The following is a 19,229-nucleotide window of genomic DNA, read 5'->3' as shown; positions in this document are numbered from 1 at the left end:
GGTCTATAATTTAGGGCTTCATTTCTGTCTCCTTTCTTAAGAAAAAATGAAACATGACAATGTTCATAGAGTTACATACACTAACACAGTCTGAGAACCATGGACATTAGGTATTAAAGTGAGGTGGGGATTGGATTCCTTATTACGTCAGAGAAATCAATACGGGGATCGGATTCCCTATTATATCATAGAAGCTAAGAGTGATCTCACTGAAACTCCCTAGGTATTCTATGTTAATGGCACATGCTAGAGCACAGCAATTTTTTAAATTTGTTGTAGGTTTGAGATAAAATTTATTATCTACTAAAAAGGTAAAGGTAATTGCATAAAAATTGTGTATTGTAGATTTAAAGCAGAATGTAAGTACAGCCTCTCCACACGTAGCGACGTACTCGTTTACCAACGACTCAGACTTACAATGAGCTCTCTGGCGAGTGTGCATACCTAAATAATGTATATTACAGCTGATTTCAATGGTCAACAATTTTTGAAAAATTGTATGCTTCTTAAATGAGATTAGTTAATTCTTATGTATTTTCATGTCCTGAATCCAAATATCACCTTGAAAAATGCTTATTGGCTATAGGTTTAAAGATACGAGACATGTAATATTTGATTATTTTATTATAACATACAATATGTGCCAGTATGTCTAAAACTCTAATCCGTACCTACTCTCTGCTTTTTTGCTTGACGTTCATAGTGGGCTGAAGAATCATCTCTTGCCAATCTCCAACAATTGTCTGCAAGCATTCTTGTGCCCCATTTGCCCTGGTACCATTTTTCCATGGTTGAAATATCTTGGTGAAACCTTTCACCATGTTCGTCACTAACTGCCCAACAGTTCGCTGGAAAAAAAGTATGTGAGAGTCCAAAAAGTGGATTTTAAGTGACATGTTACATCCCATGTTCCTGTAAGCCTTGATGAGGTTTTCCACCATTTTTTCATGGTTGCCTTCCTGTCAGTTTATGAGAAATCCCTTCGCCACTAACTTGAATGCTTCCCAAGCAGCTTTCTCCTCCTCATGAAGGTCTGATTCAAAGTTACCATCTTTAAGAAGCTCTTGAATCTGAGGACCACTGAAGACTCCCTCTCTTAGCATTGCTCAGTGAGGGGAATTTTGCTGTTAAATACTTGAATCCCTCACCAGATTTGTCCACAGCTTTTACAAAGTTTTTCACGAACCCCAGTTTTGTGTGTAGTGGTGGTGGCAAAATTTTGTTTGGTTCAAGGAGAGGTGGATGTTGAACGTTTTTCATCCCAGACTCCAATGACTGACAAGATAGCCAGTCTCTCCTGATGTAGTGGGAAAGCAGCAGTATTTGGTTTATCTGCCCTGTTTGGCTAAGAAAACCACCTACCTTTCACCTCAAAATATAAACTTGCACAGTACAACAATCTTCTATGACTGCTGGAACAATAATGGAGGAGAGTGATACTGTGAATGTAGTAAGAAACACTGCCACAAGCCTGTTGGAACCTGTTGTGACACATAGGTGTATATTGAAAACTAGAGCTAACAAACAATTTTAACCATGATATTCATTATCAGTGACCTAAAATTAGTTGGAAATTGCTACTCTGGTCTCGAAAGCATTTTGGTTGTTGACCAGTGTTTCCTCTAATCTGTTTATTACAATATACAGTACACTGCTGTACAAACATTTAAAAATATACCAGAAATGTATAAATGGTGCAAAGGTGACATTAAAACAATATCAAAGATGGTTGACACAACCCCACTACTATTATAGTATGCTCCTCACTTAGTGACGAATTTGTTTACCAATGTGGTCTTAGGAACAGAACTCCATCGTTAAGTGAGAAGCAGCTGTATTTTATATTTCTGCTTGACAGCCCAACCTTTTAAGTCCTCCAGATTGGAGCCTACAAAGCCCACTAAAAATTAAGTTCCCTTCTACAAAGGATAAACCACTAATTAAAGTTTAAAGCCAATATTACAAGGCATTTCAAGTAATAGCCCCAAATGTTATACAGTAGCAGGTCCTTTTTTATTTTTTCTAAATTAAAATAAAACCTACAATACCGATCACAGACTTCCACTATGCAAGACACTCCAACATTAAAAGTTTGAAGCTAACCAGAGGTGGCATTGTATGTTATCACACAAAAGTCACTGCCTCATTTGCACAAATTATTGTAGCAGCATCTACAGAGCTTAATAATAAAACACACAAAAGGTGAAAGCTTGAAGCCTATTAAAAAATGTGCTTAACCCTTTCGGGGTTTCGGCCGTACTAGTACGGCTTACGCGCCAGGGTTTTTGACGTACTAGTACGCATAAATTGTAGCGCCTTCAAATCTAGCAAGAGAAAGCTGGTAGGCCTACATATGAAAGAATGGGTCTATGTGGTCAGTGTGCGCAGTATAAAAAAAAATCCTGCAGCACACAGTGCGTAGAGAAAAAAAAAAACTTTGACCGTGTTTTTGGTTTAAAACAGCAACTTTGCACTGTATTTTCGTATGGTATTTATGGTTGTATTCTAGTTTTCCTGGTCTTATTTTATAGAATGGAAGACATATTACAGACATTGAGATGGTTTTGATTGGTTTCACAATGAAAAGTACCTTGAAATTGAGCTCAAAGTAGCAGAAATGTTCGATTTTTGCCAAAGTTCAAAAGTAAACAAATCATGCCACACGTCCAATACACGCCAACTGGTGAATCTAATATTCTTTCACAAGTGCACTGGTATTATTTATACCATTTCTACACTAATATAGTAGTCTGCATAACAGTAAATCTTCTATTTTTTGCGAGAATAAAAATTCAAAGTGGAAAGCAAAAGAAATGTAAGTGGGGCGTGGGGATATGACTAATGAACAGAGGAAATGTTATTTTAGTGCCAGGAATTTCTTTCTTGTTTATTCTGGACCCTATTTGGAAATTGGCATCTTATGAAATTTGTGTGAAATTGGCAAAACTGCCAGATAAATTCTGACCACTTTATTGGATAGTTGAAATCGGTAAATGGGTGGTTTCTTGTACTCGTTCGATAGAAAAAAACAAAGTTCTAGCGAAATACAGTGGACCCCCGAGTTTCGGCAGCATCGACTTTCGTGAAATTCGACTCTTGGCAAGTTTTTTCGGCAAAATTTGGCCTCGAGTTTCATTAGACTCGTGATTCAGCGACTGTCCGGTACCCGTCCGCCCGTCACCACGCACACAAAGCCAGTCTCCCACGCTATTCACGCTCAGTGTGCCATTACCAACACGTGACCATCACCCCCCGGGTTCATAATTAACAATCCATTGTTTTTTGTGATTGTAACTGCTAAATACGTCACCATGGGCCCAAGGAAAGCTAGTGCAAGCCCTTTGGTAAAGAAAGCGAAGAACACGATCCAGAGGGATTGTGAAGGGTTTGAGGCAGACCCTGACCCTGCCGACCCTCTGCCTGTTGTGGAAGGTGTTGTGGCATTGGGCAAGTCCATGGAGTTGGAGGTGAGTGACGGGGATGTGGAAGAGTTGGTGGAGGACCACAGGGAAGAGCTAACCACTGATGAACTGCAAGAGCTTCAACTGGAACAGCATCAGACCACAGCTGAGGAACTTGCTTCAGAAGAGGAGGAAAAGAGAGTGAAGGAGGTGCCTTCTTCGGTGATTAAGGGCATGTGTTCAAAGTGGAATGAGTTGCAAAGTTTTCTTGAAAAGTATCACCCTGACCAAGCTGAAACAAGCCATATCTGCAACATGTTCAGTGACAAAACCTTGTCCCACTTCAGGCAAATCATAAAGAAATGCCAGAAACAGACCTCTCTGGACAGATATTTTGTGCGACAGGGGTCCAGTGACTCTCAAGTTGTTCCCAGCGGCATTAAAAGAAGAAGGGAAGTAACCCCAGAAAAGAACTTGCTACCTGAAGTCCTAATGGAAGGAGATTCTCCTTCCAAACAATAGTGTACACCTTCCTCCTATCCTCTCCTCCCGTCTTCCATCCACCCAGAAGTCTTCAGTAAAGGGAAGTGTAATGTTGTTATTTTTTATATGCATGTACATGATTTCTAATTGTTCTCAGTATGTAAATCTTTATTTAATTTGAAAAAATATTTTAATATTTTTGGGTGTCTGGAACGGATTAATTTTATTTCCATTATTTCTTATGGGGAAAATGGCTTCAAGTTTCGTGAATTTCGACTTTCGGCAGGCTCTCTGGAATGGATTAATCACGAAACTCGGGGGTCCGCTGTAGTTATGATTTCTGTCAACTACTACACAGGAATTAGCCCAAAATAGGGCTCAAAGTGGGCAAAATCACCGATGCACGAACATCGTCGAGACCACTAACTTCGCGAGAGCATAATTCCGTAAGTTTTCCATCAAATTTCATACTTTTGGTGTCATTATGATTGGGAAAAGATTCTCTATCTTTTCATAAGAATTTTTTTTTTTTTTAATTTTGGCGACCCTGAGAACAAGTCTCTGAGAGGGTCTGGCGACCCTCAAAGGGTTAAGAAATATAAACCTTGGAGGAACTTTGGAGGGGGGGGGAGATAAGTCTGACCACTACTATAGATATCCTCTTTCCAGGGATACCTAAATACAGTGGACCCCCGCATACCGATTTTAATCCGTGCAAGAGGGCTCATTGGTATGCGAAATAATCGGTATGCGAATGAATTTTCCCCATAAGAAATAATGGAAATCAAATTAATCCGTGCAAGACACCCAAAAGTATGAAAAAATCTTTTTTACCACGTGAAATATACATTTTCCTACACACAAAGAGAAGGATACATGCACAATAGTAGAGTAGTACATGCACAGTATATATTGTGCATGTACTAGTCTACTAAATGAAGAATAAATGACACTTACCTTTATTGAAGATGCAGCAATGACTGATGAGACACTGTGTCCTGGGAGTGCCTTTTCCTCCTGAGTACTGTAGGTCCTGTTTGGTATTTTCTTCCAGAACATGCCTTATCACACTGTGTATGTCACTAAGATTCTTAAATCTCTCAAACCAACCTTTGCTGGCTTTAAATTCACCAATATGAGCACTAGTTCCAGGCATTTTTCCCTGTTCACCTGGGTGTTAATCGACTGGTGTGGGTTGCATCCTGGGAGACAAGATTAAGGACCCCAATGGAAATAAGTTAGACAGTCTTCGATGACACTGACTTTTTTGGGTTATCCTGGGTGGCAAATCCTCTAGGGTTAATTGTTTCTTGGTATATTCTCAATAAGCCACACCAACAACAGTGCTACAGCAGCAGCAGACAATGCTATAGCAGCAGCAGACGATGCTACAGCAGCAGCAGACGATGCCACAGCAGCAGCAGACGATGCTACAGCAGCAGCAGCTGACAGTGCTACAGCAGCAGCAGACGATGCTACAGCAGCAGCAGACAATGCTACAGCAGCAGCAGACAATGCTACAGCAGCAGCAGACGATGCTACAGCAGCAGCAGCAGCAGCAGACAGTGCAGCAGCAGCAGCTGTACCACCAATAGTAGCGATGGTTGATTGGGGTTTATTATACAACCTGGCCAGCTCGGAGACACGCACTCCACTTTCATACTTATCAATGATCTTTTTCTTCATCTCTATAGTAATTCTCACCCTTATTGATGTAGGGTTGGCACTAGAAGCTTTCTTGGGGCCCATGGTCACTTATTTTCCAGATAAAATCACCAAAAACATTGTAATAATATGAAATGTTACGATTGTATGCTTGGATGCTACCGCGGAGGCTGGCTGGTAAACAATGCCACCGACGGAACATGTGAGGCTGGCTAAGGCACACATTGGACGTGTCTCGGACGAACAGCGGTGAGCGGGTTTTTGAGCGGTATGCGAGGCAAAATTTTTGCGATTAAAGTGAGCGGTATGCGGAATAAACGGTATGTGATGCCAACGGTATGCGGGGGTCCACTGTACAGTGGACCCCCGCATACCGTTGGCATCACATAATGTTAAATCCGCATACCGATACATTTTATCACTAAAATTTTGCCTCGCATACCGCTAAAAAACTCGCTCAGCACTATTCGTCTGAGACGAGTCTAGTCTAATGTGCGGCCTGAGCCAGCCTCACATGTTCCACCGGTGGCATTGTTTACAAGCCAGCCTCCGCGGTAACATCCAAGCATACAATCGGAACATTTCGTATTATTACAGCGTTTTTGGTGATTTCATCTGCAAAATAAGTGACCATGGGCCCCAAGAAAGCTTCTAGTGCTAACCCTGTGGTAAAAAGGGCGAGAAATACTATCATACCACAGTCAGCTGCTGCTGTGCCACGGTCAGCTGTTGCTGGACCAGTCAGCTGTTGCTGGACCAGTCAGCTGTTGCTGGATCAGTCAGCTGCTGCTGCACCACAATCAGCTGTTGCTGAACCAGTCAGCTGTTGCTGGATCAGTCAGCTGCTGCTGCACCACGATCAGCTGTTGCTGGGCTAGTCAGCTGTTGCTGGATCGGTCAGCTGCTGCTGCACCACGATCAGCTGTTGCTGGACCAGTCAGCTGTTGCTGCACCACGATCAGCTGTTGCTGCACCACGATCAGCTGTTGCTGGACCAGTCGGCTGTTGTTGGATCAGTCAGCTGCTGCTGCACCACGATCAGCTGTTGCTGGACCAGTCGGCTGTTGTTGGATCAGTCAGCTGCTGCTGCACCACGATCAGCTGTTGCTGGACCAGTCGGCTGTTGTTGGATCAGTCAGCTGCTGCTGCACCACGATCAGCTGTTGCTGGACCAGTCAGCTGTTGCTGGATCAGTCAGTTGCTGCTGCACCACGATCAGCTGTTGCTGGATCAGTCAGCTGCTGCTGCACCACGATCAGCTGTTGCTGGACCAGTCAGCTGTTGCTGGATCAGTCAGCTGCTGCTGCACCACGATCAACTGTTGATGGATCAGTCAGCTGCTGCTGCACCACGATCAGCTGTTGCTGGACCAGTCAGCTGTTGCTGGATCAGTCAGCTGCTGCTGCACCACAATCAGCTGTTGCTGGACCAGTCAGCTGTTGCTGGATCAGTCAGCTGCTGCTGCACCACGATCAGCTGTTGCTGGATCAGTCAGCTGCTGCTACACCACGATCAGCTGTTGCTGGACCAGTCAGCTGTTGCTGGATCAGTCAGTTGCTGCTGCACCACGATCCGCTGTTGCTGGACCAGTCAGCTGTTGCTGGATCAGTCAGCTGCTGCTGCACCACGATCAGCTGTTGTTGAACCAGTCAGCTGTTGCTGGATCAGTCAGCTACTGCTGCACCATGTTCAGCTGTTGCTGGACCAGTCAGCTGTCACTGGACCAGTCAGCTGTTGCTGGACCAGTCAGCTGTTGCTGGACCAGTCAGCTGTTGCTGGATCATGGTCAGCTGTTGCTGGACCACGGTCAGCTGCTGTTGCACCACGGTCAGCTGCTGTTGCACCACCATCAGCTGTTTCTGCATATGACTCGTCCCGAATCTGTCCCGAACCTATCCGTCCAGCCTGAACGCCTGCCTTGTCATTGTTTACAAGCCAGGGTGGCTGGTTGCATGCATACATTCGATACATTTTGTATTATTTCATTATTTATAGTGCATATAACTGCTAAATAAGCCACCATGGGCCCAAAGAAAGCTTCTAGTGTCAACCCTGTGGTAAAAAGGGGCGATAAATACTATCGCACCACAGTCAGCTGCTGCTGCACCACGGTCAGCTGTTATTGGACCAGTCAGCTGTTGCTGCACCACGGTCAGCTGTTATTGGACCAGTCAGCTGCTGCTGCACCACGATCAGCTGTTGCTGGACCAGTCAGCTGTTGCTGGATCAGTCAGCTGCTGCTGCACCATGATCAGCTGTTGCTGGGCTAGTCAGCTGTTGCTGGATCAGTCAGCTGCTGCTGCACCACGATCAGCTGTTGCTGGACCAGTCAGCTGCTGCTGCACCACGATCAGCTGTTGCTGGACCAGTCAGCTGTTGCTGGATCAGTCAGCTGCTGCTGCACCACGATCAGCTGTTGCTGGACCAGTCAGCTGTTGCTGGATCAGTCAGCTGCTGCTGCACCACGATCAGCTGTTGCTGGATCAGTCAGCTGCTGCTGCACCACGATCAGCTGTTGCTGGATCAGTCAGCTGCTGCTGCACCACGATCAGCTGTTGCTGGATCAGTCAGCTGTTGCTGGATCAGTCAGCTGTTGCTGGATCAGTCAGCTGCTGCTGCACCACGATCAGCTGTTGCTGGACCAGTCAGCTGTTGCTGGATCAGTCAGCTGCTGCTACACCACGATCAGCTGTTGCTGGACCAGTCAACTGTTGCTGGATCAGTCAGTTGCTGCACCAGTCAGCTGTTGCTGGATCAGTCAGCTGCTGCTGCACCACGATCAGCTGTTGCTGAACCAGTCAGCTGTTGCTGGATCAGTCAGCTGCTGCTGCACCATGTTCAGCTGTTGCTGGACCAGTCAGCTGTTGCTGGATCACAGTCAGCTGCTTCTGCACCACGGTCAGCTGCTGTTGCACCACCATCAGCTGTTTCTGAATATGACTCGTCCCGAACCTGTCCGTCCAGCCTGAACGCCTGCTTTGCTGTCATTGTTTACAAGCCAGGGTGGCTGGTTGCATGCATACATTCGATACATTTTGTATTATTCCATTATTTATAGTGCTTGTAACTGCTAAATAAGCCACCATGGGCCCAAAGAAAGCTTCTAGTGCCAACCCTGTGGTAAAAAGAGGCGATAAATACTATCGTACCCCAGTCAGCTGCTGCTGCACCACGGTCAGCTGTTATTGGACCAGTCAGCTGTTGCTGCACCACGGTCAGCTATTATTGGACCAGTCAGCTGATGCTGCACCACGGTCATCTGATGCTGCACCACAGTCAGCTGTTGCTGCACCACAGCTACTGCTGCACCATGGTCAGCTGTTGCTGCACCACAGCTGCTGCTGCACCATGGTCAGCTGTTGCTGCACCATGGTCAGCTGTTGCTGCACCACAGCTGCTGCTGCACCATGGTCAGCTGTTGCTGCACCACAGCTGCTGCTGCACCATGGTCAGCTGTTGCTGCACCACAGCTGCTGCTGCACCATGGTCAGCTGTTGCTGCACCACAGCTGCTGCTGCACCATGGTCAGCTGTTGCTGCACCACAGCTGCTGCTGCACCATGGTCAGCTGTTGCTGCACCACAGCTGCTGCTGCACTACAGCTGCTGCTGCACCATGGTCAGCTGTTGCTGCACCACAGCTGCTGCTGCACCATGGTCAGCTGTTGCTGCACTACAGCTGCTGCTGCACCATGGTCAGCTGTTGCTGCACCATGGTCAGCTGTTGCTGCACAGCTGCTGCTGCACCATGGTCAGCTGTTGCTGCACCATGGTCAGCTGTTGCTGCACCACAGCTGCTGCTGCACCATGGTCAGCTGTTGCTGCACCACAGTCAGCTGTTGTTGTTGCTGCACCACCATCAGCTGTATTACTTGAAGATGTGGAGAGAGTGTTGTTGGTGTGGCTTAACGTGAAACAATTACCGAGAAACGATTAACCCCGGAGGGTTTGCCCCCCAGGATATCCCAAGAAAGTCGGTGCATCATCGAGGACTGTCTAACTTATTTCCATTGTGGTCCTTAATCTTGTCCCCCAGGATGCGACCCACAACAGTCAACTAACACCCAGGTGAACAGGAAAAAATGCCTGGAACTATTGCTCATATTGGTGAGGTTAGTGGGGAGGATGTGGAAGAGTTGGTGGAGGAGGACAGTGATGAGCTGCTAGATCATTTTCAACAGCAAGAGGCCAGACCTGAGGAAACTGCTCCGGAGGAGGGGAGAGAGAAATTGAGGAAGTTGCCTACTTCAAAGATTAAGGAAATGTGTGCAATGTGGCTTAAAGTGCAAACCTTTATGGATGAAAATCACCCTCGCACAGCTATTGCAAGCCGTGCTGGTGACTATTACACTGACAATGTTGTGAAACACTTTAGGAAAGTCATAAAGGAACGAGAGGTACAGGCTTCTCTGGACAGATATGTTGTGCGACAGAGGTCCAGTGACTCTCAAGCTGGTCCTAGTGGCATTAAAAGAAGAAAGGAAGTAACCCCGGAAAAGGACTTGATACCTCAAGTCCTAATGGAAGGGGATTCCCCTTCTAAACACTAAGACCATCCACACTCTCCCCTCCTCCCATCCCATCAGTCATCACCAGATCTTCAATAAAGGTAAGTGACATGTAACTGTGCATGTCTTCTTCAGTTTGTGTGTATTAAAATTAATATTTCATGTGGTAAATTTTTTTTTTCATACTTTTGGGTGTCATGCACAGATTATTTTGATTTCCATTATTTCTTATGGGGAAAATTAATTCGCATAACGATAATTTCGCATAACATTGAGCTCTCAGGAACGGATTAATAGCGCTATGCGAGGGTCCACTGTATTGCACCTAATTAACAGTCTTGTGTTTAGTAAGGCAGATAAAAATTAGCAAAACAAAAAATAAATAAATAAATAAAATGATTGTCAGGCCAGCTTCAAAGAGACTAACTGCCAGTTTTATTATTCTTACATTCATATATGCAGAAAAATAATTAGTAAACAGACTATCGTCCGTACACTCTATGAGAAGTCATGGACCACAGGCATTGATGAGGCCCGTTCTTTATTCAATTTGTAAGGTTTAACAGATTTTTTCTATCACTTTTATGAAAAACAAGTTTTTTCATCATAATGCCCAATATACTGGAAGTTTTGAAACTGAGCCAGAATAATGCTATTTGATTAAACAAGCATCACAAATATAACTTGCAAAGATAAAGCCTATAAAGCCTATAAAAGCCTATAAAAAGTAACTATAAAGTACTCTACTCACTTTTGTCTGGTCATTAAGGTGAAAAAACTAATAAATAATTTTAACTGCTCTGTTATGACCAGTCTGAGAAAACAGCATTGTACTGTATTTACCTCAACTGATGAAACTTTCCTGTTTACCCCAAATTTCATACCAATGCCTCATTAATTCATAATTACAATCAGCAACCAAAATCAATAGCGCAACCTAGTACAGAATTATCTTCACAAGTGGTACATAGTGGACTGGCACTTAATCTTAAGAGATTATGTAACTGTTGCATGGACTACAGTATGATCAAGGTTAATCCATATATGTTGTTAATGGAGTTGCTACAGGCATCAGCCATGTGTTAGCTAAATAAAAGATAGGCATGAATGAATCCATATTTATGAATGAGATGTCACTATTAAAGATTACTAATTATTACTAATTTTTTAATGTTGAGCATTTGCATTCATACTGGTAAACACAATAAAAAGCTAGCAATGGCTCCAGAACCAGACCCAATTGTTTGAGCACCCAAAGTTTGTCTCGCATAAACAAGAATTTCCACACAATAAACCATTCAAGCCCAAATTCACACTGCTGTAGGTTTTTCGCACTTTAGTGAACTGATGATTGTTATTATACATATCTTGTGTTGAGGGTGCTGCTTACATTCAAATGACAGAGCCAACAATAGTGAAGAAAAGACAAGTTTAAGAACAAGCTTTTATTGTCTACTTGAGATACACTACTTAATGTACACCTGGGGATTCATGAGCATAAAAATGTTTAGTATTTTGCTATTACCATTTTTTTTCTTAAGAGTACAACCATAATAACAGTGATGAGAGCTGTTTACCACATTACTGTGATGGCTTCTTGTGTTTAACTGTGTTTTACTCGTGACCAGTTTCAAGGGCTCTTCTATCCCAAAGCCCAGAGTGAGGTCAAGCTTTCCTGTTGACTGCTTGGTCAACCAGGCTGTCTATTCTAGCAGCCCACAAGTTTACTTGGTAGTATACAGCAAGTTATTGAATTCTAAATACATAATGTAATAATGAAAAAATATAGTTTTTGAGACCAAAAGTGACACACACTCTTGTGCACGTGTGGACGGCTTCCCTTTTTTGAAATCAATATATTTTCCAAGTACTGTATTAACTCAGTGATACTGGTATGCAGAGTAGCATCTTTGTAAGAGACTGGCAAGTGCTGTTGCCCAGGGTGTCGAGTGAAAGTTGTGTGCATGACAGCAAGCAACATGCACTACAACACAATCCTTATTATGATCAAAAATTACTACAAATGCTGCAATTCACCTCGGTTATCTCTGTATCTAAGACCACAGATAAAGATGCTATTACTACTACTACAGAAAAATAAACTGTATATCAAACTATACATTACCTGTAGATGAAAAAGCAGAATCCTGACAAAAGCTGAACATAATGTACTTACCAAATTTAGTTCTGTATAAAATGGTACTTTTTCAACCTTTTTTTTTTTTTTTTCTTAAATTTGTTAATGAATAACTAGCCAATAAAATGATTCAATGTCCGTCCCGTAACATTATGGCTTGCAAACAAGTGTTGGTCCTGTAATACTACACCAAAATTCTAGCGGCTTCCAATCTTGGGGCAGAAAGCTGGTAGGCCTACATATGAGAATGGGTCTGGGTGGTCAGTGTTCGCAGTATAAAAAAAAAAATCCTGCAGCATGCAGTGCATGAGAAAAAAAAAAAGTTTTTGGTTTAAAACAGCGATTTGCTGTGAATTTTCGTATGGTATTTATGGTTGTATTCTCATTCTCTTGGTCTCATTTTATAGAATGTAAGATACATTACAGAAATAGAGATGATTCTGAATGGTTTACACATTAAAGTACCTTGAAATTGAGCTCAAGGTAGCAGAAATGTTCGATTTTTGCCGATGTTCAAGAGTAAACAAATCACGTCACACGTCCAATACGCATCAACTGGTGGGTCTAACATGCTATCACAAGTGTGCTGATATTATTTCCATCATTTTTGGAAATATAAACACATATGCAGTATAATGTGATCCTTTATTGACAACGTATCGCTCACATAGTGGGCTTTTTCAAGTCGCAAACAGATCTACCTGGGGTGGAAGGTATGCAAGTATTTATAGTCAGGTTGAGAATGCTGGGTCAGGTGGAGAATGCTGCATGTGATGATCTACCGAGTGGGGTTATAGAGTCTAAAATCTTGGGTAGCTTGAAAGAGAGATTGGGTAAGTATACGAGTAGACCTTCTGCAGTGTTCCTCCATTCCTATGCTCTTATGTGGGATAGCGATGAAGTTTCTTGGCAAGTGGTTCAGCTATGTTATAGAAGCCGTTGTTCTGGTTCAAGTTGCTGGATATAGAGAAAAGCAATGATTCCAGGATTCTTCGGTATTGAGTACTGTCTTCTCTGGTGATAAGTCTTGAGTTTCTGTAGTTGATTAAATGGTTGTGTGAATTACGGTGTTGTGCAGAGGCATTCCTTGGATCGTCAGACCTGCTTGCGTATTGGTGTTCTGAAATACATACATGTTTGGAGGTCTCTTGATGTTTCGCTCGCGTATAATTTGCTGCAGTCATTACAAGGGATTATGTATACCCCTGCAGCAAATTATACGTGGGCGAAACTTCAAGAGACGTCCAAACACGCATTTCAGAACACCAATACGCAAGCAGGTCTGACGATCCAAGGAATGCCTCTGTACAACACCGTAATTCACACAACCATTTAATCAACTACAGAAACTCAAGACTTATCACCAGAAAAGACAATACTCAATACCGAAGAATCCTGGAATCATCGCTTATCTCTATATCCAGCAACTTGAACCAGAACAACGGCTTCTATAACATAGCTGAACCACTTGCCAAGAAATTTCATCGCTATCCCACATAAGAGCATAGGAATGGAGGAACACTGCAGGTCTACTCGTATACTTACCCAATCTCTCTTCCAAGCTACCCAAGATTTTAGACTCTATAACCCCACTCGGCAGATCATCACATGCAGCATTCTCCACCTGACCCAGCATTCTCAACCTGACTATAACCTGACTATACATACTCGCATACCTTCCACCCCAGATAGATCTGTTTGTGACTTGAAAAAGCCCACACATTGGGCGAAACACTGTCAATAAAGGATCACATTATACGGCATGTGTGTTTATATTTCCATTGTGTCGGTATTTTATACCATTTATTTCCATATCACTTTTACAATAATGCAGTAGTCTGCGTAACAGTAAATCTATTTTTTGTGTGAATAAAAATTCAAAATGGAAAGCAAGCTTAATATAAGAGGGGCTTGGAGACATGACAAATGAATAGAGAAAATGTTATTTTAGTGTTAGAAATGTTTGCATTGTTAATTCTGGACCCTATTTTGAAATTGGCCTTCCTTGAATTTTATATGAAATTGGCCAAATTACCAATTTCTGATCACTTTATTAAGGTAGATGAACTCGGTAAATGGGCAGTTTCTTGTACTCAATCAATAGAACAAAAAGAGTTCTAGCAAAACAGCTATGAGTGAGGTCAATTGGAACAATGGAATTGGCCAAAAATAGGACAAAATCACCGATTTGTAAATATTCCCCAGACCCCTAACTTCGCAAGAGCGTAATTCCGTAAGTTTTCCAACAAATTTTGTACTTTGGTGTCATTACCATCAGAAAGTTTTTTTTTTTTTTAAATTCTTTGACACCAAGAGCAAGTTTGTAAGCAGGGGTCACAATAGTAAAAGGGTTAGTGGCATTCACTATACAACAGAAAAATAATGTAGGAAATGAACAAGATATGTTCAGCAACATTTAACCCGTAAACGGTCCAAACGCATATATACGTTTTTACCACTAGTGCCCCAAACGTATATATGTTTTATTTGTCATACATTCAACATTGCCACAATAAGCCTGAATTGCCTAGACATGAGAGAATGGGTGTGCGCACTCACTGTGTGCCATATTAAAATAATTGGGATGCCTGGGTACCACATGCTCTTTTTTCCTATTAAAAAACAATGATTTTTTTCTCTCAAAAAATCTGGGGCACTACGGGAGAGAACGTATACATATGTTTGGACCGTTTACAGGTTAACCCTTTGGCTGTCACAAGCCCCTTTCTGAAACTGTCATTCTATGTCGCAAAAGTTTTTGGGGAAAAAAAAAATTCTTATGAAATGATAGAGAATCTTTTCCGGATGGTAATGCCACCAAAAGTACAAAATTTGGTCAAAAACTCACGGAATTATGTTCCCGCAAAGTTAGCAGTCTCGGCGACATATACTCATCAGCAATTTCGCCGAATTTGAGCCCTGTTTTTGGCCAATTCCATTATTCCAGTTGACCAAACTCACAGCTATTTCTTTAGAACTCCATTTTTTCTATCAGTTGAGTACAAGAAACCGCCCATTTACCGATTTGAACTACCCAATAAAGTGGTCAGAAATTGGCAATTTGGCCAATTTCACACAAATTAAAAAAGATGTCAGTTTCAAAAGAGGGTCCAGAATAAATAATGTAGACATTCTTGGCACTAAAATAACATATCCTCTGTTCATTAGTCACGTCTCTAGGCCCCTCTTACATTACTATTGCTTTCTATTTTGATTTTTTATTCATACAAAAAAATACAAAATTTACTGTTATGCAGACTACTGCATTATTGTAAAAATGGTATAAATAATATCAATGCACTAGCGAAAGAATATTAGACTCCCCAGTTAGTGTGTATTGGACGTGCGGTGTAATTTGCTTACTCCTGAACATTGGTAAAAATCGAACATTTCCGCTACTTTGAGCTCGTGAAAGTAATGAAAATCATCTCTATTTCTGTAATATGTTTTCCATTTTATTACCTGAGACCATGAAAACTAGAATACAACTATAAATACTATACGAAAATACACCTCAAGGTCGGCGTTTTAATCCAAAAAAATGGTCAAGATTTTTTTTTCTCATTATGCACTGCATGCTGCAGGATTTTTTTTTATGTGGTGCACATTGACCACACAGACCCATTCTCTCACATGTGGGCCTACCAGCTTTCTCCTGCTTAATTTGAAGCCGCTAGAATTTACGTGTATAAATACGTCAGAAACAGTGGCGCGTAAGATGTATATATACGATGTAAACAGTCAAAGGGTTAAAAAACAGCCAATAGAAACCAGAGAACAGGACACAATTAACAAAAGAGGATCAAGCCTCTATCACTCTTGTGCTGAATGACCCACACAGGTTGAACTCCAAGTATTAAAAAAAAAAAAAATTACAGTACATGTATATACTATACTGCAGTGAAATGTTCAATGTAAATTAAGTCGACTCTTATCATAACTACTGCATCACAAAACAATTTTCATTAGGAATGTTTTGTTTTAACCTCTAGGAAATTTTTAAAAAATTATGTACAATAAATGTAAGTACGTATATTCCCTAGCTTCCACAGTCCAGCATACTGACACACTGGCAACCTCTCAGAAAATATTTGAACAGCGGTTTAGTGCCGATGAGCTGTCTACATATTTTATTCTAATTACCCTCCTTATAATCTAGCACTGTGTAACAAATATTCAGGCAAAAGATTACACTTCCATTAGAATCTGGCAACTCAGCTATATCATACTCTATGAAAATTTTCATCCTGTCATTAACTGAAATAGCAGCACACAATCACTCCAGCTACCCATCACATTGCTGCACTAATCCCATGTTCATTTTTCATCCTCCCTTAAGTTGAGGTGCCTAAACAACTTGTTATATCCCCATGGAGAGAAAAGATCCAGGAATGGAAGAGCAGTGTCAGACATGTCACAGAAACATTGGTTGTAACACAACCACAGTAGTATAGGATTGGAGAAACACCAAGCTGGATAATGATACAACAGTTTCTGTACCTCAAGTTAACCCTTTGAGGGTTTCAGCCATACTAGTACGGCTTACGACCCAAGGTTTTTTTACGTACCAGTACGCCTAAATTCTAGCGTCCTCACTCAAATCTAGTGGGAGAAAGCTGGTAGGCCTTCATATGAAAGAATGGGTCTATGTGGTCAGTGTGTACAATATAAAAAAAATCCTGCAGCACACAGTGCATAATGAGAAAAAAAAAACTGACCGTTTTTTTGGAATAAAACAGCGACTTTGCACTGTATTTTCGTATGGTATTTATTGTTGTATTCTAGTTTTCTTGGTCTCATTTTATAGAATGGAAGACATATTACAGAAATTGAGATGATTTTGACTGATTTTACAATGAAAAGTACCTTGAAATTGAGCTCAAAGTAGCAGAAATGTTTGATTTTTACCAAAGTTCAAAAGTAAACAAATCATGCCAATATTCTTTCGCAAGTGTGCCATTATTATTTATACCATTTTTTACACTAATGCAGTAGTCTGCATAACAGTAAATCTTCTATTTTTTGTGAGAATAAAAATTCAAAGTGGAAAGCAAAATAATATAAGAGGGGCCTTAAGACGTGACTAATGAACAGAGGAAATGTCATTTTAATGCCAGGAATGTCTTTCTTGTTTATTCTAGACCCTATTCGGAAATTTGAATCTTTTGAAATTTGTGTGAAATTGGCAAAATTGCTAAATTCTGACCACTGCACTGGATAGTTGAAATGTGTAAATGGGTGGTTTCTTGCACTCATTCGATAGAAAAAATGGAGTTCTAGCGAAATATTCATGTTTTTTGTCGACTAGTACAGTGGAATTGGCCGAAAATGGGGCTCCAAGTGGGCAAAATTGCCAATGCGTAAACATCATCGAGACCGCTAACTTCGCAAGAGCATAATTCCGTAAGTTTTCCATCAAATTTCATACTTTTGGTGTCATTATGATTGGGAAAAGATTCTCTATCTTTTCACAAGAATTTTTTTTTTTTTTTAATTTGGCTGACCACGAGAACGAGTCTCGGAGAGGGCCTGTCGACCTTCAAAGGGTTAACCCTTTGACTGTCGCAACCCCCAATCCTGAGGTGTCTCCTGGTGTCGCAAAATTTAAAAAAAAAAAAATTTTTTTTCTTATGAAATGATAACAGAATCTTTTCCCGATTGCAATGACACCAAAAAAACGAAATTTGATGGAAAACTGACGGAATTATGCTCTCGCAAAGTTAGCGACCTCGGCGCTGTTTACAAATCGGCGATTTCGCCCACTTTGAGCCCTATTTTCGGCTAATTCCATTGTTCCAGTCGCCCAAACTCATAGCTATTTCTATAGAACTCCATTTTTTCTATCGACTGAGTACAAGAAACTGCCCATTTACCGATTTCAACTACCTAATAATGTGGTCAGAAATTTGCAATTTGGCCAATTTCAAGAAAACTAAAAAATATGACAATTTCAAAATAAGGTCCAGAATGAACAATGCAGACATTCCTGGCTCTAAAATAACATTTTCTTTGTTCATCAGTCATATCTCCAGGCCCCTCTGATATTACTCTTGCTTTCTATTTTGAATTTTTATTCTAACAAAAAATAGAAGACTTACTATTATGCAGACTACTGCAATACTGTAATAATTGTATAAATAACATAAACCCATTCATTACTGCATATTAGAATGGCTAGTTGGACATTTATTGCACAATGGCATCATTTGTTTACTTTTGAACATTGGCAAAAATCAAACATTTCCCCTATTTTGAGCTCCATTTCTAGGTTCTTTTTATAGTAAAAGCAATCAAAATCACCTCTATTTCTATAATATGTTTTCCATTCTATCAAATGAGACCAAGAAAACGAGAATACAACCATAAATACTATACGAAAATAGACCACAAAGTCGGCATTTTAATTAAAAAAAAAACGGTCGGAGTTTTTTTTTTTCTCATTATGCACTGCATGCTCCAGGATTTTTTTTATATGGTGCACACTGACCACACAGACCCATTCTCGCACATGTGGGCCTACCAGCTTTCTCCTGCTTGATTTGAAGCCGCTAGAATTTATGAGTATATATACGTCAAACACGGTACCTCGTAAGACGCATATATACGGCCGCGACAGTCAAAGGGTTAAATGATGAAGTGAGGAAGAACCAAAAGTTTCTACTTAGAAACAGGACCAAACTAATCTATCAAAAACATGAAATACAAAGCACACCAGAACCAAACAAAAAAGAATGAGAAACAAAGATAAACATATGCATTTATAGGAACATAAATGGGATACCTGCCAAAGTTAAGAGCTGAGAAACAAGATGAACCTTGCCATGGCAAGCCTAACAAACCAAACTACAGAAGCATTCACAATGAGGCGGCATTTTAAAAACACTGCACTATGTGAAGGAACCAGGAATAAAAGATAGATGCTGGATTAGCAATACTGCCAACATAACTCACGAAATTGTAATGACACGATTGCAAACAAACCATACCACGAGTGGGGTATGGTTTGTTTTGGAGTCTGGAGTTTTGAGACTCTCTGA

General features: G+C 41.3%; 1 protein-coding gene across 3 annotated transcripts in view; it reads right to left on the bottom strand.

The window, feature by feature from the left end:
- Positions 1 to 19,229, bottom strand: part of LOC128697779 (uncharacterized) — a 340,573-nt gene that overhangs the window by 237,234 nt on the left and 84,110 nt on the right. The gene's annotated exons all lie outside the window — the stretch shown is intronic.

This window comes from Cherax quadricarinatus, chromosome 68 (assembly GCF_038502225.1).
Source record: "Cherax quadricarinatus isolate ZL_2023a chromosome 68, ASM3850222v1, whole genome shotgun sequence".
Lineage (NCBI taxonomy): Eukaryota > Metazoa > Arthropoda > Malacostraca > Decapoda > Parastacidae > Cherax > Cherax quadricarinatus.
The sequence above is the reverse complement of the archived record's forward strand: the minus strand, read 5'-3'. Positions and strand labels throughout refer to the sequence as shown.